Raw genomic sequence first — 27,917 nt, 5'->3', positions numbered from 1 at the left:
AAGGAATAAGTACTGATTAATTTCTTCCACTTTTGTCTTATCATTTTCCACTTATTCTAAATAAAATTTTAATTATATATTCCTAGTCTCAAATTATGATCTATTAAATTTTTAATTTTTACTTGGATGTGAGTGATTCTGCTCTGGCATTGAATAGATCTCTTTTTAGTTTTTTCTTTCTTCCTTCCTTCCTTCCTTCCTTCCTTCCTTCCTTTCTTTCTTTCTTTCTTTCTTTCATTCTTTCTTTCTTACTTTCTTTCTTATTTTTTTGGTTTCTTGAGACAGGGTTTCTTTGTACAACAGTCCTGGCTGTCCTGGAACTCGCTCTGTAGACCAGGCTGGCCTAGAACTCACTGAGACCCACCTGCCTCTGCCTCCTGAGTGCTGGGATTAAAGGCGTATGCCACTAAGCCTGGCTTCTTTTTAGTTTTCAAATCCTTGCAGGTTGTGGTATTTGCCTCACATAGTTTATTCATATGTTTATTTATTTAGATCTCATTACTCTTAATATTAATTATTTAAATTGATGGCACTGTTGCCATATTAGTCTTCAATTTCTTTTTACTCTGCCTCCTTTTTCTTCCTGTCTGGATCTTGGAAGCTAGAATTTAATTTTCACTGTTCTGAACCAAAGTAAACCTTCACATCTTTCCTTCCCAAAATAAAGCCTAAGGCCCACCAGTTTTACCTTCTCTCTGTACCAACCTCTCCAATTTTAGTAGCAATACATAACAAAGCATGTCCTTAGTTCCAATACTTGGAAAGCTGATATGAGTCAGCCTGAGCTACATAGCAAGACCCTGTCTCAAGAGAAGGAGAGAGGAAGGGATAGAAGGAAAGGATAAGAAAGGGAAGGAAGGATCAGAATATATTATTATTATTGTTATTATTATTAAGAGATTTTTCTATTCATTTTACATACCAACCACAGATTCCCCTCACCTACCACCAGAATATATTATTTTTGAAATTTATAATTAACACTTATTTTGACTAAAGAAGTCCTATTAATTTCTGTGCTGAGTATTGTTATGGTTTTTAATATCACAGTTACCTGTAGCCATTTTATTCTTGCTAGAATTTTTTTTATTAATCATTTCAAAATAAAATCATTGCTGTTACTGAGTAAAGGAGAGAGAGGTGGTCCTCATTAGGAAAGACCTCTTAGGGACAACCACACCAATTGGTTGTCTAGAGTCAAACAGTCATTCCTGAAAACATATATGCAAGTAGCATTGTATGGACTCAACAGCTTGTATTTTAGAATATGTATATATAAAAATACATATAGGCATGCAGTAATATTTAAACAAAAAAGAGACCATGAATTTGAAGGAGAACATAGAGTAGTATATGGGAGGGTTTGAAGGGGGTAACTTAAAGGGTAAAATGCAATTAAATTATAATCTCAAAATTAAACAAAAATAAAATAAAAAATGGATTCTAAAAAACATCACTGTTGGTAGTACTTCTGAATCATGTTATTTTTGATATCAGATGCAATTGATATTTTAACCCGAAATAGCTATTGTCGATGGGACTCTTGCTTTTGTGTTGAGGATCCTGACGCAAATATCTAGAATGCATGTTTTTTGATATTTTTAGTATGTCAATATAATTTTTATACTTTCATGTATTTTATTCACTTAATCACATAGGCTTTTCTCTTCAACACCAATGATATGAAATTTTATTATGAAGCATTTAAATATGAATATGTCTGCAAATGTATATGTTTTGAGAGGAGAGAAAATGTTCAATTTTTTTCAGAAGCTACTTTGGCTATTTAATATACAGACTTGTTTATTTCTACAATAAAATCCTTATATACAGAATCTGTTCTGTCTTTCTAGAGATATTTACTGATACTGGAATTTCTTTTTTTATTTAATATTTTTATTTTATAATTAACTTAATTTCACATATCAGCCACAGATTCCCCTGTCCTCCCTCCTCTTATCCCCCAGCCCTTCCACCCCCAAGCCCTCCCCCCAATCCACCCCCTATTCCCACCTCCTCCAAGGCAAGGCCTCCCCTGGGGAGTCAGCCCAGTCTGGTAGACTCAGTCAAGGCAGGTCCAGTCCCCTCCTCCCTAACATCAAGGCTGAGCAAATTGTCTCAGCATAGGCCCCAGGCTCCAAAAAGCCAATTCATGAACCAATGACAGGTCCTGGCTCCACTGCCTGGGGGCCTCCCAAACAGTTCAAGCTAATCAACTGTCTCACTTACCCAGAGGGCCTGATCCAGTTCCATGGGGGCTCCTCAGCTATTGGTTCATAGTTCATGTGTTTCCACTATTTTGGCTATTTGTCTCTGTGCTTTTTCCAATCATGGTCTCAATATCTCTCGCTCATACAGTCCCTCCTCTTTCTTGCTGATTGGACTCCTGGAGCTCCACCTGGGGCTTGGCCGTGGATCTCTGCATCCGCTTCCATCAGACACTGGATGAGAGTTCTATCATGACAGCCAGGGCGTTCGGCTATCCGATCACCAGAGCAGATCAGCTCAGGCACTCTCTCGACCATTGCCAGTAGTCTACAGTGGAGGTATCTTTGTGGACTCACTCCTAAGTGGATACTAGATGTAAAGTAAAGGATAACCAGACTGCAACTCACAATTCCAGGGAGGCTACCTAGTAAAGAGGACCCTAAGAAAGACACAGGGATCGCTCAATGACAGAGAAATGGATGAGATCTACATGAGCAAACTGGGGGTGGGTGGGTAATGGAGGGCAAGGGTCGGGGGAAAGAGAGCTTAGGGGAGAGCGAGGTCCAGCTAGATCAGGAGCAGAGTGGGAGAACAAGGAAAGAGAGACCATGATAAATGAAGACTCCATGGGAATAGGAAGAAGCAGAGTGCTAGATACTGGAATTTCTATACCTTCTGAGGTTTTACAATTTTATGATTTTTGAGACAAGATCTCATATAGCCTGGTTGCCCTCAGACTTCCCATGTAGCCAAGGATGGCCTTGAACTTCTGATCTTCCTGATTCTACCTCCCAAGTGCTAGCATTGTACTACCATGGACATACTCTTTCCCTTTAGAAGAAAATTCCCTTGGCTTTCAATATTTTATAATTTTCTCCATGTTTCTATCTTGCTGAATGAGGTTTCCTTTTATGTTGCTGTGCTTGTGTGCTTGATTAAACAGTAATTCATCTTATTTTTGATCTTTTACCCTCCTTTCCCTCTTGCCTTCAAAAATTATACTTTTAATCATTTTTTAAATATTAAAGAAATGGAGGATATAGGTTTGGCACAGAATTTTGAGAACTCTGTCACTTTTTTCCTCTTTTGTTAATGTATTTTATGTCATATGATATTTAATACTGTATAATGTTATCTGACACAGAAGAATCACCAAATATAAAATGATTTTTCAAGGAGTCTTTGTTCTTTCAAAGAGGCATATTAATCATTTTTTGTATGGTAATGTAACACAAGAAAGCCATTCCCATTCTGGGTCACAAGTTAATTTTTATCAGCAAGTTAATGAAATAAGTTAATGCTACCAATATAGTAAAACTACTTAATTGTTATAATTAATTGAACCTAAACATAATCATTGCATAATCAGGTAAGGTACACTTTGAGATGTTGTTTCATTGATTTTTTTATGGTGGTTTGTCATTCCCTGAACTTAATGACAAAATTGAGCAATTCACAAGGTCCTTGCAGCAATTAGTTTCAATTAGCCAGATTCAAATTCTGTTATGAGTTGTGCACCCTATTTCTTTAGTTATATTCCTCAAGTGTGTCTAGAAGAGCTTAACAATATGTGCCAGCTAATTAAGAAAATCATATTTAATTGCCAAAATACACCTTCCAGTAGTTCTAATTGTGACACTTATTCAAAAGTATTTAGTGAATGCAAATTACTTTGATATTATACAAAATATTAATAAGGCAGGCTCCTGTAAACCACCTAGAAAATTAATAATGACAAATATTTTAGTCTTTTGTCCTTTTGTTTCTTCCTTTAATAATAATTTCACAGAGTGCTTATTATTCAAATGTAGTGTCATTTCTCTTTAGAATATAATGGCGCATGTAGACACAGACACATATTATTTAAAGCACAAATAATTTAGTAAAGCTGTTTTTTTGTATTTTTCAACAAAACAAGATTCATTAGAAATAGGGGATATACTGAATTGGTAACAAATTTTGCCTAGGAATGAGAGTGGAGTGTGATAAGGCAAAATTCTAGCTTGTTCTTTTTCTTTCTGCCTCTCTTTCTTTTTCCCTCTATCCCTTTCTCTAACTTCTTCTCTTCTTTTGCTCTTAAATATGTAGGCATGTGATTGACAATTGGATGTCAATTGGCCCAGAAATCTCTTTTATTAATTAAATGTGTTCTTTGACAATGTCATACACGCATATAATGTATTCTGACCACTCTCACCTCTACTCTTCCTTTCCTCCCTTACACCTGTCAACCCTGCCTCTTCCTTACATGTCCCTTTCTTGTATGCATATCTTTTTGTTTTGTTTTGTGACCCACTGAGTTTAATCTTGGTTGCCTGCACGACCATGGGTTTGGAGCTGTCCACTAGAGTCTTGTGGGCTAACAGTGGGTACACAACTGAAGACAATGACCTTTTTCTCTTCCCAAATCTATCAGTAGTCAATAATTCAGCAGGAAATGGTAGGGTCTTGTGATCCCCTTCTGCATGTATGACTGACTGTTGACAGCACCAGCCTGGTGTGGGATCAGTGCAGGTAGCCACAAGTGCTGTGAGGCGTGGATATAATGGCAATGTCATGCCCAGAAGAGATTTTTCAGCTCTTCTTCATACCTTCTGGCTCTTACATTATTTTCACCCATACTTCTGTGACATTACCTGAGCCTTAGAGTAGGTTGTATATATATCTTCTTTAGGGATAAGCTTTTTTTTTTGGTTTTTCAAGACAGGGTTTCTCTGTGCAGCTTTGTGCCTTTCCTGGAACTCACTCTGTAGCCCAGGCTATCCTGGAACTCATCAAGATCCACCTGGCTCTGCCTCCTGAGTGCTGGGATTAAAGGTGTGTGCCACCACTGCCCAGCAGGGATAAGCTCTTAAACACCATTTATTCATAACACCTTTAGTAGCCGTGAGTCTGAATTCTTTGCTGTTTATTCTCTGCAAAAAGGGGCTTTTCTAACTAAGGCTGGGAGTAGTATTTGTCTACATGTATAAACATAGATATTTGGAAGGATATTTGACACTACATCAACTTAACTAAACAAAAGTTGCAGGAGGCTGTGGGAGTATACAGCAGGTGACAACTACATTTAACAGGTTGACCCACCAGATGAATAACCCTCTGTTAGGGAGCCCCACTAGGCAAAATCTATGGGGTCACTAGCTGTGGGAACCAGTTGTTTTCTCTCTGTAAGTTTCTCATGTGCCATCACTTACCTCCCTAAAAAGAATAGCTGTGGGATTCTTTCCACAGCCCATTGGTAGTGTGTTTTACATCTTTGGGCACACATATAACTGTAGATGGTCAGGAAGATGATTTCTGTTTTAGCTGTATAATTCTGATGATTAGAAATAATACTAGAATATTTTTATAACTGTTACAGTAAAGTAGTAGTATTCTCAGTCACGAAGACAGCTAATTTTAGATTTCAGAAAAATTCAAAACAGACTCGCTGTCTTTGCAGAGAATACACAAAAATAATTTCCAAATTATTGCTGAATCAAGGTCAGAATGAAGCAACTTTGGGAGACACAATCACCTGCAGCAATTCTCTTTCTGCACGTACTCCAACCACTCAAGGTTCAGCCAACTAACTGTTATTGTTAAGTCCTGAATTTCAGGGTCATTTTCTGTCTTGGAAAGAGCTACATGCATGGCCAAGCATTAATTGCTTGCTGGCCTGTCAGTGTGACATCTCTATCCTGAGAAAAACTATGTAGCTTATCATGTGTTATGAGAATGAATTAAACCCTGACAATGTAACATATAATTGTCCAGAGTTTGGCTATGAGTGTGTGTGGGGATATGCAGAGGCAACTGAGGAGAGAGGATGAGTAGCTAGACAGGACAGAGAGCAAGAGAGATTTTCAGAAAGAAATTCTGAGATGTATGTCTTTTTAAAGAGCTGGGCAGAGGTGAAAGTGTGTGTGTGTGTGTGTGTGTGTGTGTGTGTGTGTGTGTGTGTGTGTGTGTGCTGAGAGAGCAGGAGATGTGTGCAGAGAGACCTGGGTAGAAGATGAGTAGCTTTGTAGAAGAGAGCTTGTGTAGCTATATAGAAAAGAGATGTAGGGGAGAGATGTGTGAGTAGATGAAAGTGAGTGAGTGAGAGAGTAAATGAGTAAAGAGTGAGTGAATGATCTAGTAGTGTGTGAAGGAATGTAGCAGGGTAGAGAGAAGAAATGTGTGTAGAAGAAAGATTTTCAGCTATGTAAAAAAGAGATGCAACTGTATGTAGAAACATATGGCTTATGGGAAGAGATGCGGCTGCATAGTGAAAGAGCTATGTAAATGAGATGTATAGCTGTGGCTGTGTGGAGATTTGTAATTGTGTGGAGACAAGGAAAATGAAGCTGTATAGAAAAGAGATTTAACTGTACAAGAGATATGTGGCTACGTCGAGAATGTATAGAGAATGTACCAATGTGGAATGCAACTATGTGGAACAAGAGAGATTTGCAAAAAGGACCTTTTCAAGATGAAGTGAAAGAGAATTACCCTCAGATCATGTGTGAATTATTATAGAAAAGAAATCTTCCTATCCCTGCTCTTGAGAAATCTTTCTCTGAGTTATTCTGGGTAACAGTCCTGGGATCTGGACTCCCAGGCTTTTTAAAAAAGAGTAAATTCAACCCTTAGGACTTATGACTTGCCTTGCCATGTGATTCTAACAGTTTCAGGCAAAACTCCCTCTTGTAAAGCAAGTCTCAAATCCAATCAAAGAGTGGTTGGTTACCTCCATAGCAGTCCTGCCATTATTGAATCTTGCCTGGCAGATTGGTATCATAGTTCCTAGGGTTCAGGGATGAATACAACTGTTGATGGCTTTTCTCTCCCAGTAATATACATAGAATAGTCCAACACTCATACCCAGCAGAGGAAAGCTTCCAGCTCAGTTCCAGCTTAATTTCTCTATGTTTTTAGCTGAGATATGTGTGGTCTTCCCTAGTAAGGTCTTTTTCTGGGCAACCAGAAAGAATTATAAGAAACCTGCACTGTTTTGGGAGCCTAGAAGGTCTTCCTGATCAACAGATAATCCGGAGGTGTCCCACACCTGGCACTGGGATTTTGTTTAATAACTCAGTTTTAGGAGCAGTATTTATTCATCCATGAAGAGTATCTCCCTTCAAATTCTGTTTTTAAGTTATATTTGTAATTGGGTCACAAGATACTAGGTTTCCATATGACTCTTTCATGCACTCCTCATTTTGGTTAATGCACCTCCTGCCCTTACATTTTTTCCATTATACTTTTATATTTCCTGTAACTTACTATACCCTTCCCCTTAATGCATACACCTCAATGACATCTTTCCTGGCTTCTCCAATACTCCAACTTAAATACACAAATATAAAGAATTCACCAAAGTCTACATATGAGGAAAAACATACCACCTATGTCTTTCTGGGTCTGGATTGCCTCAGAACAATTATTTTCAGTTTCATCCATTTACATGAAAATCTAACAATTTTATTTTTCTTTACAGATGAATAAAATCCTACTGTGTATATGTGATACATGTTTCTTATTTATTCATTGATAGGCATCTCTGTTGATTTCATTTCCTAGCTATTGTGAATACAGAAGCAATCAGTGTGGATGTGCAAGTATCTCTGCAGATTTAGGTGTATGCCTGAAATGGCAGAGTTGGGTCATATGGTAGTTCTACTTCTAGTTTTTGGAGAAACCAATAGACTGGCTTTTAAAGAGACTGCACTGGTTTACTCTCCCACCAAGTATGTATTAGAGTTCCACTTTCCCCAGATCTATGGTAGCACTTTTTTGTAACCCTAACGATGGCCACCCTAAATAGTATGGGGTGGAATCTAAGGCATTTCTTTGATAACTAAGAACGTTGAACACTTTCAAAGCATTTATTATTTGTCTCTACGTCTTCTTTTTAGACCTTTTCAGTTCCATAGATAGCCTTTAATTGCGTTGCTTATCTTCTTGATGTTCAGTTTTTTTTTTTAGTTCCTTATGTATTCTAGGCATTAATCTGCTGATGGATAACTTGCTTTAATTTATTTTTGTCATGAACTTATTTCTCTTCTAATTATGATAGATGATTTTGCTAGGTATAATAGTCTGGGTTGATAGTTGTGGTATTTTTTTAACCTGTAATGCATCTTTCCTAGCCATTATATCTTTAAAAGTCTATATCAAATAATCAGCTATTGTTTTGATGGGCTTGCATTTATGATTCCACCCTTCTATATTGAAGAATTCAATACATTTTCTTTAGTCTGCACTTTCAGTGTTTTAGCTGTGTTATGTTTTGGTGAGTTTCTTTATGAGGCAGTCTATTCGATGTTCTGTAGATCTCTTACACTTGGATGAGCATCTCTTTCTTTAGATTTGTGAAATTTTCTTATATGATTGTATTGAAACGTTTTCTGTATCATTGGTATGGCATTTCTCTCCTTATCCTATGTCCACTATTCAAAGATTTGGTCTTTTTATGATGTTTCACAACTCTCCCTTGTTCTATTCACACATTTTAAAAAAAAATCACCTTTCCTGGGCTGGAGATATGGCTTAGCAGTTATGAGTACTGTTTGCTGGAACATGATTCAGACAGTGAAAGACAAAAACCTGGACATGATCAAGGGGCATTTAATCTCTACAAAACAAGGCAGAGCTATCCAAACACACAGCAATAGGCATTTCTGGCCCTTGAAGGCAATGAGTTTATCCCATTTGAAGTGAGGAATGGCTTATTTTCTGGTGAACACATGGGGCTATTTTAACCACCACTGTAGACCTGAAAGGGACGTGTGTGTGTGTGTGTGTGTGTGTGTGTGTGTGTGTGTGTGTGCTGTTTTACCTTCATCACAGTGGCTCCAATTTAAACTACTAGCAGCCCAGCTACTAAGGCTGTAGCTTGGGAGGAATTCTGTTCCAACAGACAATGGCTCTGTTGCTGCCACTAAAGGCAGATTTAATTAAATCTCTATTATTCTAATGCAACTTGAGATTCAAAGGCTAGGGTGAAAACCTCTGAGCTCAGAGAGTTAGGAAAGTGAATGGGAATATAAGATGTAGATATGATAGGATAAAAGGTCAGATTGTTGGACCTACTTTTAAAGAGCAACTTGTTTAAAATTTTTTACATTGGTATAGATTTTAGTTTATTGATTCAAATTTAAAGTTAATTTAATTATACTGTATGTATATTTCTACTCTCATTTAAGGTGTTATGTTTATGCAGCTCATTTAAATTGTAATTGATAATTAAGAAATACAGATTAATAATTAGTCTCTTATGATAGTAACACTTATAGTCATGTTAAGTTTTCTAAGTATACATAGATATAATTCAATTAGATAGGTAACCTTCAAACACTTCAAAGACCTACAGAATATGGCATATAAAATGTTTTAAAAACTTAAGACTTTTCTGGACATTGAGTGAGATATGTCTGCTCCTGGAAGCACCCATTTACTTCAAAGAGAAAGATGGGCACTGAAGACACTCTGTATGGAGTTTATCTTCTTCTTGGCAAAAAATAGCCATTTGGGCAAGAAACTGTTCTTGCCTGGACTGCTTGACAAAACATCATATAAACTAAACATGCAGGGCCCATAGGAAAATGACCACTGGACTTTGCAAGGCAAAATGGTCCTTCAGGTTCCTGCTTTGCAGAAGAAACTGCCAGACATTCTACAGGATGCAGAGAAATGTGACTGAGAGACTATAGGCCTGTGGGCTGAAGATGAATGCCCCAACATTGCAGAGGAACTTTGGATGACGTTCAGGCAGACAACTGTCTCTGTCATTCTAGATTTTTGGAAGTTGCTTACAATGTTCTTCCTGTTTATGTGATACTATATCTTTCTGGGGTCTTTGATGTAGTTGGAGACTAGATAGTTATACATATAGTTTTCTTTGGTTATGATAAAAGATAAATTAGATATGAAACTTTAGACTCATAAATATAGGATAGATAAAATATTTTCTTTAATTGTGCCAAATACAACTAGACTAGATATTATAACTGTAATTCTTGCTTGATGACTGTTCTATTATATGTAATTTTACTATGTTAAAATTAAAACTTCGTTTTTTGATTAGACAGAAAAAGGGAGGTGCTGTGGGATGTTCTGTTTGCTGTGAATATATTTTGCTCTGATTGATTGATAAATTAAACTCTGATTGGCCAGTAACCAGCCAGGAAGCATAGGTGAGATAAACAGACAAGGAGAATTCTGGGAAGAGGAAGGCTGAGTGAGGAGATACCAGCCTGCCATCCAGGGAGCAGCATGTAATGGAACACAGGTAATGCCATGGAAAATGTGGCAACATATAGATTAACAGAAATGTGTTAAGTTTAAGTGTAAGAGATAGTCAGTAGTAAGCCTGAGCTAATGGCTAAGAAGTTTTAATTAATATTAGCCACTGTGTGTTTACTTAGGTCTGAGAGCCTGTGGACAGGGCGGGACACAGGAAAACTTCCAACTACAGGAAAACACCTGGCTAACATTTTCTCTTAGCTAGCATCACCAGAAGCCTCACTCCTTCCACACCACCTCACCTAAAAAACCCACACATTGTTCCTCCTTGATACTTCCTGTCAACTAGTTGCTAACCCAATCTCTCTGAGCCCAGGATAATTTTATTTAATTAATAGAAGTGTAACACATCTTTCTATAGTTAAACAAATGCAACATAAACAAATGTAACACATCTTTGCCTATTTAAACAAATAGTCTACAACATACATGTAGCTCTAAGTTTCTCTGGTCCTGCCTAGCCCCACGTTCTGATGAATCTCTCCCACCTGAGCTGTTGCATCTGTTTATAAAATAAGCACTAAGAGGCTTATATTAATTATAAACTGCATGGCCTATGGCTTCAGTTTCTTGGTAGCTAGCTCTTTCATCTTAATTCATTCCTATTAATCTATATATTGCCATGTGGCCATGGCATTACCAGTCTGTTGGCATCTTGTTGCTTCTTGGGCGGAGGGCTGGCATCTCCCCAGCCTTTGCCTTTCTTCTTCCTGTCTCTTTCTTGGATTTCCTGCCTGGCTGTAACCTGACTTGCCTTAGGCCAGGGCAGCTTCTTTATTAACCAATCATAGCAATACATATTCACAGCATATAGAAAGACTATCCCACAGCACGCATATATGCACCTTTTATGTTGTTATAAAAGTAAATTTATCAAGATATCTCTTTTATCGCTCTCCTACTCCATCCCTTCCTCAGCTCGACCATCTCATTCCCTCATGTTCTCATCCCCCATCTTCTCCCTTCTATTGCCTCCCATCCCCAGTTTACTCATAGAGATCTCATCTAGTTCCCCTTCTCAAAGCAATCCATATGTCCCTCTTAGGGTTCTCTTTGTTTCCTAGCTTCTCTGGAGCTGTGGGTTGCAGTCAGATTATTCTTTGCTTTACATCTAGTGTCCACTTATGAGTGAGTAAATAACATGTTTGTCTTTCTGGGTCTGGGTTAACTCACTCAGGATGACATTTTCTAGGTCCATCCATTTACCTGCAAATTTCATGATGTCATTGTCTTACACAGCTGAGTAGTACTCCCTTGTATATATGTACCACATTTTCTTCATCCATTCTTCAGTTGAGGGGCATCTAGGTTGTTTCCAGGTTATGACTATTATGAATAATGGTGCTATGAACAAAGTTCAGCAAGTTTCCTTACGGTATGATTGAACATGCCTTGGGTATATGCCCAAGAATGGTATCATTGGGTCTTGAGGTAGACTGATTCCCAATTTTCTGAGAACTTGCCATACTGATTTCCAAAGTGGCTGTATAAGTTTGCACTCCCACCAGCAGTGGAGGAGTATACCCCTGACTCCACATCCTCTCCAACATACACTGTCATCAGATATCTTGTTAGAGGGAGACATTATGGGGTTAGGGAGAAACCTGGTGCTAGGGAAATTCCCAGGAATCCACAAGGACAACCTCAGATTAGACAGCTAGCAATAATGGAGAGGGTGTCTGAATTGGCCTACTCCAATAATCAGATTGATAAATACCCTAAATGTCATTATAAAACCTTCATCCAGTAACTGATGAAAGCAGATGCAGAGATCCACAGCCAAGCACCAGGCCGAGTTCTGGGAGTCCAGTCAAACAGAGGGAAGAGGGATTATATGTGTGTGTGTGTGTGGGGGGTGTCAAGATCATGATGAGAAACTCACAAAGACAACTGAGCTAAGCTCATAGAAACTCATGAACTCTAGACAGACAACTGTGGAGCCTGTATGGGACCAGACTAGGCCCTCTGCATGTGGGAGACAGTTGTGTAGCTTGGTCTGTTTGAGGGGTCCCTGGCAGTGCGATCAGGATCTATCCCTGGTGCATGATCTGGCTCTCTGGAGCCCATTACCTATGGTGGGATGCCTTGCTCAGCCTTGATGCAGTGGGTAGGGGCTTTGTCTTGCCTCAACTAAATGTACTAGGCATTGCTGACTCCTCATGGAAACTCTTACCCTTGTGGAAGAGGGGATGGGGGTGGGTTGGGAGGAAGTTGGGGGAGAGATGAGAGGGGGAATCTGTGGTTATTATGTAAAATGAATTAAAAATTTTCTTTAAATAAGTAAATTTAACACATAGAGTTTACAGGATTGATCCCAACCTTCTGGGACCAGCAGCTCCTTTAGGGTCAGAGAGAAAGTATCTTTTAAATCACCATGCCTAGTTACTCCCTGGAATAACTATAACCCCTAGTTACCTAACTGCAGAAGAGTCCAGGACAGGGTCCAGAGAAAAAATTGGGCTGTAGTTTCTCCTCATTGGTCATACCACAACATGGTTCCTCTTTGATCTCTTCCTAGGCAGACCATTAGTACACAAATGACTAAGAAAAACAATAATTACTACATCTCAACTCTCCTGGTAAAAGGAGCCATCCTTTGATGTAGAACAATAACATGCACCCCCCCAGAGTTGTTATTGTGACTACGTTCTATGAAAGGCTTGGGTACAAAGGATGAAATACTAAGATGAGGCATGAAGGAGGCATGAACAGGCAGGAAGGGTGTTCCAGTTGCTTGACTCTACCATGTGGGTTCAGAACTCATTTGAGGTATAACTACCAAATCTCTTTCCAGATCCTTATAATAAAAGAGTGATGTGAATTTTTTTTTTTTTTTAAAAAAAAGGAGTACTGATTGCTCTTCCAGATGACTTGAATTTGATTCCTAGCAACCACATAGTGGTTCTCAACTATCCATAACTCCAGTTTCAGGGGATTCAATACCCATTTCTGGTCTCTTGGGGCACCAGGCACATATACACTGCACATACACGCAAATAAAACACTCATACACCTAAAATAAAAATAATTTATAAACAAATAAGTAAATAATATAAATACATTCACCTTTATTGAGTGATCCAGTTCCTCTACCTTGTTTCCAAAGCTCCTTGTTTCACTGAACAAGAATTTAATTGTGTATTACTTGCTCATTCACGTTATCCTCCCTTCAGTTTTGCTGCACAGTAACATCTACAAATCCTTCCTGTTGCTCTTACTGATTTTACAGGTCAGGGTCTCTCATTATTGTTCTATACAAATTTTTCAAGTAGGAAAAAAGTCTATCAGGTCTTTCATTGTGTTTCTATCAAGTCTACAAACCAATTGGAGGGGATATGATGTATGTGCCGTATTTTGACTTTCTAAAAATAAACTTGGTTAAAGGAAGCTTTAAAGACTCTGAATAAGTTCCCTAAATACTCCATAAATAAGTTTTGCTCAACTTTTACTTTCAGACTTCATGGCATACTTCTGACTTCAGATTTGTAATCTAATCTAGAAGTCATGAGCTGTATCTGGTTTTCCATGAGTTTTGGGGATCTGACATCAGGTCATCACACTGTTGAAGCTAGCCCCCTAGCTCTAGAGCTGTTTTCTTTTATTGTATGTATTTATTATTACTATATACCCAATTAAGAGACTATTTTTCTCATATGACATTTGTCTGTCAAATCTTGACAAAAAGAAGTGGCATCTGGTCTTGGCACCATATGTAGAGTTAGATCTGCAGAGAACAGTTGAGCAACAGACCCAAGTTGGAAAATATAGACGGAAAAGCCTATTCACAAGGGCATATTTATATAATGACACATTTACTACATGAAAGATTAGACTCCTAGTTGGCTTCAGCTATCCAAGGCAAAATATATTTATTCCAATATTTATTTTACTAATCACTTACATATTGTTTACTTTTTAAAATTTTGTGTGTTTGTGATTTGTGTGTGTGTGTGTGTGTGTGTGTGTGTGTGTGTGTGTGTGTGTGTTTATGCCACATGTGTATGGGTGCCCATGTAGGTCTGAGGCATCAGATATCTTGCAACTGCATTTTCAGGTAGATGTGAGCTGACCACTGGGTGTTGGGAAGTGAACTTGGGTCTTTTGCAAGAATAGTAGCCTCTTAACTGACAATAGACAGTTATTTCCCTCAGTAACATCTTTCCTGACATTTTTCTCCACATAGCTTCAAGATCAACTATGTCCTAATGGAGAAAAGAAAAATCTAAGGAAAGGCTCGTGTTCTAATACCTTCAATGTTGGGATATTGTATATCTCAAGTTATCTTAATACCTCTTGGTATGGTTGTATAGGGTTTTTAAAAGATATTTTAAAAAGCTCAGTAGATGCTATATCTACCTCTCTGTGAATAAAAACATAGAACCCAACATGAAACATTAATATGAACAGTGGTTAAAAGAAAGTGGCAGCCATATGAGTTCTGTGTGAGTATCATATGTGGGAGGAATAAATGAGGAAAGAGGAATTGAGACATCACCAGCCCCCATCTCTCATTCCATCTGTCACTTTTCATATTTTGAGTGCCTGTTTCTTTTATGGTGGGAGGAGAAATGGAGATGAATGTATGTTTATGTCACACACACACACACACACACACACACACACAAATAAGCATACATGCATATATACTCAGGCACACACTGATCAAGTAATCACTGCAGTGTAGTTTTCTCTGACACCTATAAAATATTTTATCCTCTTTTATTTGTCATGGTTCCCTAGAGAAACAGGACTTATAGGATTTACACACACACACACACACACACACACACACACACACACACATATGTATATATATGGAATTTATTAGAATGACTTACTGGCTGTGATCCAGCTAATACAAAAATGTCTGTCTATGGATGGAAAGTCCAAGAATCCAGTAGTTCCTCAATTAAAGATGCTGGATGTCTCAGATGGTCTTTAGTGTACACTGGAATCCTGAAGAAGTAGGCTCCAATGCCAGTGAAGGAATGGATATGCTAGCAAAGTGAGAGCAAGCAGGCAGAGAACAAAAGCTTTCTTCTTCCATGTCCTTACATAGGCTGCTAGCAGAAGGTGTGTCTTCCTCCCTCAAGATCAAAAGCCTGTTTCTTCCTGCCTCAAAGGTCCATACTAAAAGTGGATTCGCCCACTTTAAACCAAGTGAAAGTTCTCACAGTTGTGCCCTCCGTTTCTGGATTGTAGTTAACTCGAGATGTAGTCAAGGTGACAGCCAAGAATAACAATCACAAGTGAACTTGACACACAATCATATCTCCTTGTGTTATAATTAATTTCCAAATGAAAACAATAACCAGGTCATAATAACACCTAAAGATAATATAACTGTCCTTCATACAACTGCAAACAAATTATAAATTTAGAATAGGTGGTAATGTCACTTGGAGGACTTTCTTTTAGTGTCTCAAATATAAATATGATAACATTTTCTTAATGTATGTTACAACACATGATAAATAACTTGAAGGAAAACACAAGTAACTGTACAATGCATTCTTAACAAATTTAGCAGAAATACTCATGTCAACTATAATCCTTTCTGCAACTGGTTACGTGGCCTTTGCTGGTATTGATAACTACCTTCCTCTACTACCCATTTTGTATTTCCTCCACTCTTGGACAACACCTCAGCAGCTTTTGGCTCTTCTCTTGGAGGAGTGACACATATCCTCATTCCTGATGGGTCTGTGCCCTTTGTTGTCCTTCCTGGATTAGGCCATTGTAGTTTTGCATTGATTTTAATCACAGGGCATGGTAGCACCAAGAGATGCCCTAAAGGATCTCTTGTACTCCAGACATAATCTTCCTTATCTCCATGGTGAAGAATCAATCTAATTTCCCCATGGTAATGTGGATCTATCATCCCTCCTAAGACTGTTTTTCCTTTCTCAGCCTGTTGGTTTAAGGGCCTTAGAAGCCCAAAATGACCAGAGGGAGATCTGAGCTTCCAGTTCAATGGAATGTTTGTTGTAGCTCCTGGCAGGAGCTCCCCCACTCTGGATCCAAAACTTCTAGGCCAGCAGAACTTAGAGTTTCAGGAACAGGAAGCAAAAACTTTCCTAGTGGGTCACTGGGGGTGATAGTGAGCAGAACTATTCCCTTTCTACCCTTGATTCCTGGACCCATGGATCCTGGCTATGGGAGAAACAGCACCATATATTAGATACTGATTCAAAGCATATACTGCCTTCTGGAGAACCGTTTCCCAGCCCTCCATGCTGCTGCCACCCAACTGATACTGTAATTGTGTCTTCAAAAAGGCCATTCCATCTTTCTATCAGGCCAGCTGCTTCCAGATGGTGAGGAATACGGTAAGACCAGTGGATTCCATGATCATGGGCCCACTGTTGCATTTCTCTGGCTGTGAAATAAGTTCCCTGCTCAGAAGCAATACTGTGTAGAACACCATGTCAGTGAATAAGGCATTCTGTAAGTCCATGGATGATGGTTTTGGCGGAAGCATTATGTACAGGAAAGGCAAATCTATAACCAGAAGAAGTATCTATTCCAGTAAGGACAAAGCATCTTTTTCATAGAGAAAGTTGTCCAGTGTAGTAAAGTTGGCAACCAAGAATAACTGTGGGGGCCCACAGAGACTCCATAGTGAGGCCTTATTCCATCTTGACTCGGGGTCAGAGAGTCCAAGCTTGCTTTGTCCCACAATGCTGCATAATAGAATATTTTGGCCAAAGGCGTGGTTACCAGGTGTCTTATACTTCGAAGCCTAATTACAAGATGCTTTGCCATAAGGCATGGTTACTGGATGTTCTGAAAATTAAGGAAGGGTCTACACTTGTTTGTACTTTGTACCTTGACCTTGAAAGGGGGAGTTCTTTTGCCTCTCCCCTTGATAGTGTATAAGAAGCCCATTAGGAATAAACTCCAGGTGACTGTGATATTGACCCAGAGCCCTCCCGATGCTATTCTGTGACTGTCTTTTTCTTTTACATTGATTACACTGGATGTTATCCTTTATTTCTCTAATTTTCATATCTATTATTTCTTAATCCTCACTCCTTCCTTCAAGGACTGTTCAACAGGTCAGGCTGGTCCTCAACAAATAACCATCCCCCCTCTCTTTTCACCTCAGTCAGCTGTTGAGGCAAACTCAAGAGGATCATTTTTTTTCTTTAGTTAGAGAGGGCCAACCTTTAGGAAAACTATTCCAATAGACTTACAATATAGTTTTAATTTACATTATTTTATCACAATTTTATCTAGTATATACCTGCATAAAATATAAATAAATTTGACCCTCAGAATGCTTTCTAGGAGCCAGGAATATTTATAAGGACTTCAGTGAATAAGCTTGCTCAGCATCCCCAAATCCCTATAAAGCAAAAAATAATATCACTCCTACTTTATAGACTTCAGTCTTAAAAAAAGGTACAATCAAAAAGGTACAATCATTAAAGACTATATTCTGTATTTAAAACAAAAACAGTAAACCATACATAAACTTACATATGAACACTGCAATAAAACCAACAAAATTATAATGCCATCTCCATATCATTAGCCTTGCAAAATTTTCCATTTTCATCATGTATCTGCTGCCACAACATATATGGAAGGCCCCATATTGGAACATGAAAAGGGAATTGCTGTGGGATGGTCCTTCTGTACACTGTGAATGTGTGTTGTTCTCATTGGTTGATAATAAAGATGTTTTGGCTTATGGCAAGGCAGAATAAAGTTAGGTGGAACAATCAAATTGAGGACTTGAAGGAAGAGGGACAGAGTCAGAGAGACACAAGCCAGCCACCCAAGAACCAAGATACCAGAGGACCGGTAAAGCCAAGTATCAATACATAGATTAATAGAAATGAGTTAATTTCCATGTAAGAGCTAGTTAGTAGTAAGTCTGAGTCATCAGTCAAGCATTTACAATTAATATAAGCTTCTGTGTGTTTATTTGGGACCAGGCAGTCAGGACAGCAAGGTTCTGCCTCTGTTTACAGGGAATAAACCCTATTCCAGAAAATCTTTAGCCATTCCTTGAATTCCTCACCTCCCACTCCCTTAGCTCGTGCATAATCCTCCCTCCCATGAAGGTTTGCACATAAAATGAACTGAACTATACAAGATCTCAACTCTTTTGGGAAGTTCATACCCACCCATTGTTCTTGGGTATATACTACTATCTTTTCCTTATGTATCTCTCAAAGACACACTTAATTCTTAATAAATCTTTACTCTTAATAAACCCTAGGTTTGCTTCATACCTATTATGCCTACCTAGATGATTGACAGGCCTACTTTGATTGACTCTTATAGGAGAAGGCCATGGCATATCTCTGTTCTTTAACAGACTTGGCAAGAAAGAAATCTTTTAACCATCCAGACAGTTCTGACTGTATGTCTCCACCCTGAGTCAAAGTTATAAATCAGAAAAATGAAGATATAAAAAATAGTCATGTCCTCAGCTACATAGCGAGTTTGAAGTTAGCCTGGGCTATATATGACCCTGTCTCAGATAAAGAAAGCCAAGCTTTACCAAGAGGAAGTGGCCTTCCCTTGATGAACCTCAACAAAGCCCTGTCACCTCAGCCTTCTTCTGTGTGTCTAATCTGCAGCTATCCTTTTACAAGGTATTTTACATTTTAAGGTGGAACAATTGTGATTAATTTCTCCTTCTACATGTTATTTCAAATTATAAGGAGGGAAAATTGTGATAGTTCCTTATTTACCTGTCCCAATTTTTCACTTGCAGATTTGCTGTGTTAACAGAGTCATACAAAATGGGACCAGAAGCTGATTTTCCAGAAAAAGCCTTCAGCACTACAGATCTGCTGGTTCAAGAACATGACTGTGAACAAAGAACTCTACTAGGCAGGTGGAATCTTCCATCCATTGCCCACACCCCCCAAAAAGTCATTGAGCCCTTTCTCTTGTGGAAAATGGAAATGCTTTTCTTTGAGATGGACAGTCTCTATCCCATTTTACAAAGCCTGGACTTAAATAAAGCTATCTCCCCCTCCAGTCTCTGTCTCCCAACATGTTTTAGAGAGAGGAAGAAATAAGACTGCCAGCATCCTATAACAAGTAGAGAACTGCAATTTCAGTTCTTGGTTATCAAGACAATAACTTAATGGAAAGAGTCTATCATCAATCACCTACAAGCCCTGCTAATGTCTGTCTAGCTACCCAACAATACCATCACCACAAAGGTTCATAAACAGAAATAGAAATTGAATCTTTAGGTTTCACTTTATCAGAGGGCCAGGAATCTATGAAGGCAACATGTTAACACTCTAATAATTACCTTCTGTCTTAACTCTTATCAGCATATTCTATAAGGAAAGTGTTCATGAAAAGTAGGGGCAATGACAAAGACAATCATTTTGGAGCTCAAATTTTGCCTCTAGTCAGATGGTCAACAATATTTCTGAAACATATGGTGCCTGTACTTCTCTTGTTATCATCCCTTGCACTTTCCTTCATTCTATGGATGTTTGGGCTCAGGCATTTCTAGAAGTGCTGAGTCTAGTTAGTATCTACTAGTATTAACTTTGTATTCTTCCAGAATCATCTAGGCTGGATGGAGGGTTATCTTAGAACAAACCAACCATCTATAGTGTGTATTGCTATGCTATTAATAATATATACATGCAGATTCCTTTCTACAACGTGGAGTATAGGTGTGTCTTATACAGGATAGAAAAGTGCCTCTATCATTCCCTCCTGACCATGTCAATGCTGACTACATACCAAGTAATACTGACTTATCCTAAAATTCTTTTCTTAGGCATAAAATAAGATTGTGGTTTTAATAGAACATAGGTCTCTGAAAGGAACTCTTCAAGTTAGGCAGCTAGCAATGTTGAGTTTGCTCCCATTGTCACTGATGAAATCAAACAACAATATTTGAATCTCTTGCTTCCACATTGTCTACATTGTGCTATGCTGTGCTCCATTGGCCACAGTAAATTATGAAGTGAAGTCCAGAATCAGTGGAACAGAAATGTATAGTCCTCAAACAAGGAAGCAAAGGAGTGGATAGCTATGAAGAGCAATATAATAAACCGTATCTTGACATGTTTGAAGATTGCAAGACTAAATTCTGTTATCAGGTACCCCACAGCACAGTATCTTAATGGTGTTATCTTAGTCCATACTTATTGGCTAAGTAAGATAACTCACACAGAGAAAGTTCCTCTGAGTAAGTCTGTGTGCAGTGCTTTTATCCTTCCATTTAATTGTGCATTATCAGCATGCTATCTTGAAAGAACATTAGAGGAACTGAAATTTTTTTTTAAAAAAAAAGCTAATAGCTTTCTCCTTTCTATATTAGCACAACTTATTCTGCAAATGCTCCAATAAGGCAGGGAGGGAAGGCCTTCTAACCAAAGAGTTTTAATATATGTTCAGAGAATCATACACTTTTATATTCTTTTTGCAGCACCCTAATTACCTTTCTATTTGCCTTCCAAGTGCTACTATATTGAAATCCAATTCAAATTCAGATCATGGTCTCTGCATAAGTGTGAGATACTAACCTGCGATTATTGTTAGAAACGGCCCTTGGAGAAATTGAAAGCCTCTGTTGTACTGCCTAACAAGGGGAGGGGATGTTCTTTTGATCCAGAGAGAGGACAACTTGAAGTAAAATGCCTGTGGCACTAGGAAGCCAAGGTTCTAAGGAAGAGTGTGATTTATGTAAAGCTCATTTGTTTGACTATTACAACACCATTCCTGGATCAATTTGATGTTAATGTTTAATTCAGAGTATCCATTTTGCTAGGCAAACTAGAGTTCTGCTGCTAACTTTTTTGGTAATTCGGCTTTCTACAATGGCTTTTCCTTTCAGTGGAGTCTGTCTGGTCCTTGACTTCAAATATCCACCCATTTCTTTTTACTTTGCTTGGATCATTTGTTTCCAGGTGAGATGAGACAACCTACTATAAAAGTTCATTGCACTGCTGGTCATTCTCTCAAATTCAGGGCTTCTGTCTCAGTATATATGAACTCTCAGAGACTTCACATTACTGAATTAGAAAACCTGAGTTGACAGTGGAATATGGCTTTGAAGGTACAAGTGAAACTTGAAAATTTTATTAAGAGTTACACATTTATTCAGATATTGGAATGTAAGGACATATATTATCTAGTCACAGTCAATCTTTAATTAACAGAGTATTTATTGAATTTCAGTATTTGATTCATAGTTTGAAGGAAGATGTTAGGCAACAGCATGGAAAAATAGTTGATTTCTCTTAGACAAAATGTTCAAGAAATTGGCTCAAATATTTGCAAATACTCTTAGCAGTACTGAACTTTTTAAAACAGGAATCTAAATATTTAAGACCTCTAAGGGTGTATTTATTCCAAAATGTGACTCAGAGATAATAAGCCTTTTTGTTTGTTTACTTGTTTGTTTTTAGGAGCTCCTGTTTTGCATGAGCCTTGTGTACTATGCCCAAGCAAAGGCTATCAAACCAGAGGCACCAGTGCGAATGCCACTTAATCAAACTTGATTTGAAATGGCTCAGTTTTCTAAAAAGGAACTCAATTGACTTCAGTCAATGGGATAAGGAAGTTGCCTCTACTTTAACCTCATAAAGATAATTCTGAAGCCACCAATTCATGTTTTGTTCTGTCTCTGCTTTCTCCATGTCTTTCCTGCCTCTTCCCTGCTGAAGTAGCAGACTTTTCTGCTCAATCAGAACATTCATTCATTTTACACAATGAGGTATTACCTGATTCTAGAATCACAACTAGAAATCAGCCAGATCCCTAAACTAAATTCGTTGTAATTTTGTCTTTTGCCTGTAATTCAGAATCAATAATCTCTCGAAATAACAACAACAGAAGCAAGGCATACCCTCAAAGAAGTTGCCAAAGACATAGGTATCCCTCTAACCCAAAGACATTTCTAAAGAAAATCATTGTCACAGGTACCTCATTGTCATAGGTAGTTAGGCAATGAGGAAAGAAGGGCACCCTGTTAGGTTTGTGGAAGGGAAAAGAGAAAGAGTATAAATTCAAGAGAAAGGCATGGAGTCCAATTGTCCTTCAGGTATGAGATTTATCAATGTTGCAGGTACTCCAGTGGGGGTCTGAAGGACAAGGCTTCATTCCTATCAGACAAAACAAGAGTTAGAAGATACAAGGGAATCTCAAAATCCTTGATAAGAAAAACTCTTATGGGTTTCTGAAGTTTGGGAAGGCCCTGGACTGCAGGGAAAACATCTTAGTTAATGTGGCCTCTATGCTACCTGATTGTGTCAAAGAGACACTGGCTAGGAGACAGAAACTTTGGCTTGAGTGACCCTGAGTGACACGGGGCTGGGTAGGTTTCCTGCCCTGCTCTGAGCCCTATCTTCTTAGGACCTTGTTACTTTGATTACCTTGGAAACATGGGTTTTGAACAAACTCCTTGAGAGTTGACAAACATTAGCCATGAGCTGTAAATCCCATGCTTCTGTATTGTGTACCAACCTGATATCTGGTCACCTGTAGGAATAGGCCTAGCAAAATGTTTCTCTCCTGTTCCCTCCCACTCCAGCAGACACAAAAGCTGAGGCACACTCCTCTTATTGGATATAGTCCAAGCTCTCTGGATACAAAAATCAAGCAAACAGGAATTCAGCAGGCTTTCTTGGACTGCCAGCTCCCAAATCATGAAATACGGCCTTAGCTTAGGCTTGTTTCTAACTATCTCTTATAACTTTATAACTTAAATTAACCCATTTATTTTAATCTATGTGCTGCCAGGTGGCTCGTGGCTTTTACCTCTCCTTCTACATGTCCTGCTTTCTCTCCATTTCCTCTAGTGTCTCTCCCATGCCTAGATTCATCTCCTTTCTTCTCTCTCTGCCTGGAAGTTCTCCTGACCTCTTCTTAACTAGCTATTTACCATTTAGCTCTTTATTAAAAAGTCTTTATCAGAAGGCACCTTGGCAAAGACATATCTTCACAGTGTACAAAAGGATTATTCCACATCAGAGGAAAGCAATGAGCATCCCTGGGAAGGAATACCAAGAGTCATAATACCTAAAGAACTAGTTCTTACAGGATCTCTCATAATGACTAATGTTTAGAAAGAAGAGAAAAGAAGAGTCTCTAATCACACCCATGTTATCCAACTGGGAGCAGAGCTTTGGAAGTATGTTTTTTTTTTTTAAGTGTGCATAAATCAATCAACTGTAGTTTTGTTTGTTTGTTTTGTTCTGTTTTTTTCTTACTCTTTGCTCTTTAGGGGCCTGCCACCTGGCTCCCAAATAAATACACAGAGACTTATTCTTCCTTATGAATGCTTGACCTAAGCTTGGCTTGCTTTCAGCCCTTTTCTTAACTTAAATTATCCCATCTACCTTTTGTCTCTGGGCTTTTATCTTTCTCTATTCTATATATCTTCCTTTATTTCTTATTCTGTGGCTTGCTGTGTAGCTAGGTGGTTGGCCCTTGATGTACTCTTTTTCTCCTTTTCTTGTTCCTCCATCTCTCTTCCCAGATTTTTCCTCCTATTTATTCTCTCAGCCTGCCAGCCCCACCTTTCCCTCTCCTGCCTTGCTATTGGCCATTCAGCTCTTAATTAGACCAATTAGGTGTTTTAGACAGGCAAACTAACACAGCTTCACAGAGTTAAATAAATGCAACATGAAAGAGAGCAATGCAACTTTGCATCATTAAAATGATGCATAAATGAATGTAACACATCATAAACTAATATTCCATAACAATCAGCTGCAGTTTGCAGAGATGTGTGGTACTTCAGTCATTCCATCCTTGTTAACTAACTATTGTGGAGAAAAAAAAAAAACTCTTCTACTCTCTTAGGGATTTGAATGAGGAAGCTATAAACTAAACTGACATTAGACAGATAGGCAAGAGAAAAGATTATTTTTTAAATTTCATATGTGCATATGAGAGTTCATAGAAAAATGTTAGAGTTGAGGGACAATATACCATATTATATTCTACTCCTCACTGCTCCATCTTACTAAGGAGGGGTGAAAGAGAAATGGGTTCTTAGAGCAAAATGTATAACTTTAGGAAACATGAATGGGGCTTTTAGAAAATAGATGGGAAATATAATTAGCTGAGAATGCAGCATGCATTATTCCTGGTTGTTTAATATGACAATTGAATTCATTTTCAAAGTGCTGCTTTCAGACAACTAAAAGATTTCAGGAACTCAGATGATGTCTTCTGATCACCATGAGTTTTGTGTCACAGTGGTACATTCTGGACCGTTTTGGTGTACTGTATAATTGCTACTTGAAGTCCTATCTGCAAAGCAACAGCAACAGACTCTGTTAGAAGAGAATAATCTCAGGACTGACTCCAAACCTGCTGAATCAGAATCTGAATTTTTGCAAGTTCTCTGGGAATTTACAGAACATTAAAAATCTAAGAAAAGCATAGAGATGCCTCATTACATCAAATACGATGCCAACACTGAACTGCCAAGATGAACATTTTTGTTCATTTGGTATAAGTTGTCTCGGACACACCTACCAAACTCTTCTCCCACTTCTGTCTTTCCCTTTGTCCCTACTCCCAATCACACTCCATGCTACCCTTATCCCACTCTAACCCTCTAGTTTCCAAAGCCTTCCAGCTCTTTTAACCACCCAAAGCCTCCACAAAGTCCTTGTCAAACTTAAGTCTCCAACTGAATTACATTCTGAAGTCATCACTATAGCTTAAATGTGTCAACTCTAATTGTCCTGGTTAGTTTTGTTTTCAACTTGACACAAGCTCCAGTCATCTGGGAAGAGGGACATCAGTTGAGGAAATACTTCCATCAGACTGTTTGTAGGCAAGTCTGGAGGCATTTTCTCGATTAAATATTGATGTGGGAAGACATAGACCACTGGGAGAGGTGCTCTCCCTGGCCTGGTGGTTCTGGGTTGTATAAGAAAGCAAGTTGAGCAAGCCACAAGAAGCAATCTAGTAAGCAGCACCCCACCATGGCCTCTGTATCAGCTCCTATCTCCAGGTTCCTTCTCTTCATGTGTTCCTGTCCTCACTGTTTTTGATGATGGATGATGGATGATGGATTTTTATATGGGACTGTGAGTGAATAAAGCCTTTCCTCCCCAAGTTGCTTTTAGTCAAGGTGTTTCATCATAGCAATAGTGACCCAAACTAAGACAGCTGCATTCCTCCATTGGTTTCTGCTTCAAAATCCTGCCCTGAGTTCCTACCTTAGCTGCTCTCAATAATGGACTGTAACCTGTGAGGCAAATAAACCCTTTCTTCCCCAGGTTGCTTTTGATCATGGGTTTCATCACAGCAACAGAGAAATCTAATTTGGACACCAATCTTGCCCACAGAACTGAGTTAATAAATGTGTAGAACTTCTAATGTACAGTTAAAAGTGAAGACTGGTGTACTTGGGTGCCTTTCAAACTTCTTAGGGAGTTCCAGAATTGATTTTTTCTGATCCATTAAAGGAAATAGCTCAGAGGTTAAGAGCACTGACTGCTCTTCCAGAGGTCCTGAGTTCAATTCCTAGCAACTGCATGGTGGCTCACAGCCATCTATAATGAGATCTGGTGTCCTCCTCTGGCATACAAGCATACATGTAGGCAGAACACTGTATACATAACAAATAAATAAATCTTTTTTAAAAAGGGTTTAGAGATGTTATTTATTTAATAAACTTAATCATTTACTTACTAAATTATTTACTTAAATTAATTTTATTAAACAACTTATTTATTTAGTAAATTCATTTTATTTATTAAACAAAATAATTTACTTAATAAATTCAAAGAATGTTTGCATTTTAACTAGGACTATCTCAACCAAAAGACTGATATCTGCTGGGTTTAAATTTCATATACCTTGGGGAAAATGCTAAACAAACAAGGAATGGGGTGGGAGGGATTGCTAAGTACATTCTAAGGATAACTTTGTTATCCTGTTAATGGACTAAAGAGTGCCCATTTCTTTTGAATTTAGGAAGTAGAATCTGCTTCTTGGGTCTACAGATGAGTTCCTGACTCATTGGAATGCTCTGAATGAGTGGGTTGAAAGCACCTGTGTTCTTCTCCTCTTTCTAACATGGCATAGAAGACAAGAAATCTTAAGGAAGGAAAAGGAGGAGGAGGAGCAGGAGGATGAGGAGGAGGAGGAGGAGGAGGAGGAGGAGGAGGAAGAAGAAGAAGAAGAAGAAGAAGAAGAAGAAGAAGAAGAAGAAGAAGAAGAAGTTATTCGACCTAGCTGATCCTTAATCTGCATGGTTTATAACTTGAAAACAAGTGTAAATACGTCCTCATTTTAGGATGAATGAAAACTTTTTTTCTACTCTGCTACCAATAAGAAATCAAAAAATAATCTGTAGCATCTCTATTACCTATATTCTTCAGTAGATATTTGTTGATTGCTTGACCAGCACTTATTTCTAGCTTTTTCCTTATTAACAAGTCCCACTTTTATCATATTATGGAGCAGTCTGTCTGCTGAATGGAGTTATCCTAACTCCCAGCACTACTAGGGAGTCTACTTGGCCTAAACTAAATATTTGTATCAATTTTTCTGTATTCAGAAAAAGTTATAATCTCATTCTAAGCTAATTAGTATAAAAGAGATTTCTGGTCACTTAGCTAGTGATTGTTATGGCAATCAGGCAACCTAAACTAATCAAATAAAAGTAAAGGCAAGATGTCCAGTAATTGAGAGAAAGAAAGCTGCCTTTCTAGGGCTAATTTTTATGGGAAAATATGCAGCCCTACCTACTTCTAGAAAATTCTTGTAGAACCACCAATAATAGCACTATGGGTGGCAACATATAGAGACAAAATGAATACCAACATTGAACTTTTCATTTACATGAGACTATAGCTGTCCTTATTGTTTGTACTGGCTTATGTTAGGTTTTCTGTTACTCTGAAAATGAAAACATGTAAGACCACATATACTCAACTATTACAGTATGGTAGTTATTTGCCTCTTAGAGCCCTTATGATACACAGAACGCCCATTTGCCAATAACAAGACTTAGAACAATGATTCTCAAACTTGGGTTCAGATTGATCCCTGTATCTCATTATCTAGCTCTCCCCACATAGTTTGATAGATTGCTTTAGGATGGGGTTTTGTTTGCCTGCCTGTATTATCTTATTTTCCTGGTGAGAAGACAGCTAACAATTAGAAAATAAAGTTGGGACATTTCAATATAACAAATAAACACATTTTATTTGTTTAAATCTTAATGTTACTATGCCCAGGATGCTGCTGTTTCATCTAGTCATGAAATTTCAGATTCTGGAGAAAGGGGAGCAAAAATAATACCAGTTTATGTAATCATAGGGAAATTTACTTATCTTGCGATATCCAGCAAGATACTTTACGTTACTGAAAGATGCAACTTCCTGATCAATTTCCAAGCAGCAATGTTCGCAAAGGCTTTATAGGTCCCAACATGGCAATATATGCTCTAATCTTTTGTCTGATCTCTATCCCTTTGC

The sequence above is a fragment of the Peromyscus eremicus genome, chromosome X, assembly GCF_949786415.1.
Source record: "Peromyscus eremicus chromosome X, PerEre_H2_v1, whole genome shotgun sequence".
Taxonomy (NCBI): Eukaryota; Metazoa; Chordata; class Mammalia; order Rodentia; family Cricetidae; genus Peromyscus; species Peromyscus eremicus.
This window is presented reverse-complemented; position numbering follows the sequence as displayed.